Source organism: Alosa pseudoharengus, unplaced genomic scaffold (assembly GCF_046254945.1).
Source record: "Alosa pseudoharengus isolate Yale_2024_CS ecotype anadromous, Long Island Sound unplaced genomic scaffold, YU_APseudo_1.1 YU_APseudo_1.1_scf_8, whole genome shotgun sequence".
Lineage (NCBI taxonomy): Eukaryota > Metazoa > Chordata > Actinopteri > Clupeiformes > Clupeidae > Alosa > Alosa pseudoharengus.
The window spans coordinates 7,829,204-7,831,703 of record NW_027468870.1 but is presented as its reverse complement, the minus strand read 5'-3'; the positions used below and the strand labels follow the sequence as shown (position 1 = coordinate 7,831,703).

Here is a 2,500-nt window from a genome sequence, read left to right as displayed (position 1 = left end):
ACAACACAAACTAAAAGATGAACTGAACATGGGTGTGTGTGAAGTGAAGTTAAGCCTTGGAACTGGTGTGTGTGTGTGTGGGGGGGGGGGTGATGATGGCACTGGTGTCTGAGCTGGAGGCCTCTCAGTCTCACTCTGACTCTATCGGTGTGGAAGCACGGTGGGGTCTAAAAAGCTGGAAAAGGAACAGCCCTTTATGAGATAGTGGAATAAAAAAAGCTCTTCTGCTTGACTGCTGAATGTCAACCTGCATTAGTGTGAAGTCCCCCAGCATGGCATCAGTCTGGTGTAACTCTGGTCTTTGAGCGTGTGTCTACACTGTAGTGCGCTGTGGTGTGTGTGTGTGTGTGTGTGTGTGTGTGTGTGTGCGTAGGGGAAGCATAGCTCAGTGGAGCGGGCATCAGTGATGAGATGGCAGACTCAGGTAGAGGCATGGTGCTGAGAGTCACATCGCTACCCAGGTGGAATACACACACACACACATACACACACACACACGCACACGCACACGCACACGCACACACACACTTGCTCAGAGAGCCGTCACACACTCCCATAATCCCACAGGTAATGGAAGAGTTTCACCATGCATCATGCTTCAGTGTGCTTGCTCAAACACACACACACACAGAGCCTGTCCTATTGCTCTTGAGACAGTGAGCTGAATACCATGTAGGTGTGTGTGTATGTTTGTGTGTGTATGTGTGTGTGTATGTGTGTGTGTGTGTGTGTGTGTGTGTGTGTGTGTGTGTGTGTGTGTGTGTGTGTGTGTGTGTGTGTGTGTGTGTATGTGTGTGTGCGTGCGTGTTTGTGTGGAAAATTATGAAAATGTACGAAAAAGATGTGAATTTGTGCCTCCTTACAGTGAATGGCAAAAACTGAACAGGCCAAACGATATAAACTGTGCAACCAACTTACGTTTTAATCTAAACTGAACCGCCTGAAAATTCCAACATTGAGGGGACTGGAAGAACCCGCTGACACCCCATCGGGCCCTGTGAGTGAAGACGGATCTGAATCAGGCTGCTCTTGGTGACAGTGACGCAGAATACCTCACAGTGGCGTCTGACTCATAAAACGCTGACTGAGTGTCTGACTCCGTGTTTGTCATTGCGGGCTTCTTAATGGCTTTCACCCCACAGTTAAACAGACGCCTGTGGCAAAGATAACTGCCAAGATTAGAATGTCATCAGCCAAGCCTATCTCTTGGATGTCAAACTCATTCTTCATTTCAACTGAAATTGTAAAATGCCACAGAAAAAGCTCATTTGTATGCACTTGACACACACACACACACACACACCCAGGCATCTAGAGACAATACCCAACTAGTGCAGAGTAGGCACTGTGTCTCATCCCTGGATGAGATTTCCAGATAAGCAATCAAATAACAGAACCTGCAGGTTCATTCAGGGCATTTAGGCGAATCTTTGTTCTTTTCCAGACACCTATTAGCCAAGCACTTGTGCACGGGGCCAACAGCGAAAAACAAAAATGTAATCACATTTTAAAGCTTTAGTGCAGGTTAAATCAATACACCGTGTACTGTGTATGTGTGTGTGTGTGTGTGTGTGTGTGTATGTGTGTGTGTGTGTGTGTGTGTGTGTGTGTGTGTGTGTGTGTGTGTGTGTGTGTGTGTGTGTGTGTGTGTGTGTGTGTGTGTGTGTGTGTGTGTGTGAGCTTTCTTGATTTGGTATTTTTTTTCTCGCATTGAGAAGTGCTACAGTGTATTTCCTGACATACACGCACCCACAACCCGAGCTACTAATTACATGCTCGGAGCCTTCGGCATGACACAGAAGCTTGAGTGGTGCATTACACATCCTGTTTGGGAAGAGGTCGATGGGTTGATGGTTGATGGTTGATGGTCACGCGTTTGTCACCGCCATGAATATTCCATCCTGCGCTCGGCCTGTCACGGCTCAAATCAAGCGTGCGCTGATGGGCTCCTGCCGGCCTTCTGACAGGTCAGCCTCTCGTGCTGCCGCCGCTGCCTCCTTCTCCCGCTGATTGTAATGGCCTCCCTCAACGCTCTCACCACAAACATGTGAATTTTAATACGGCAGGCAGCTGCAGGCAGGCAGGCAGCAAGGAAGGGAACATGGGGAGGCAAGGACGCAGGCCATGCAGTGGCAGCTACAACAAAGGCAAGAAGCTTGGACGCGTTCAAGACACATCAAAGAGCTTCTTCGAGACCTAACAAGACGACTGATCTGCAGAGAGTGAGCTGCATGTGCAATCACACACACACACACACACACACATACATGCACACACACACACACACACAAACACACACGCATGCATGCACTAACACATACACACTCACTCACTCACTAACATACACACATCCATACACACACACACACTCGAATACACACACATACACACACTCAAACACATCTCTACTATGGGAATCATTACGAAATGCAGCAGAGGCCCTACCTATGAAGTAGGAGAGCAGGCCGGCCAGCAGGATGATACACTCACTCACTCAATA

General features: G+C 48.3%; 1 protein-coding gene across 5 annotated transcripts in view; it reads right to left on the bottom strand.

The window, feature by feature from the left end:
- Window positions 1-2,500, bottom strand: part of tenm2b (teneurin transmembrane protein 2b) — a 153,215-nt gene that overhangs the window by 41,508 nt on the left and 109,207 nt on the right. The gene's annotated exons all lie outside the window — the stretch shown is intronic.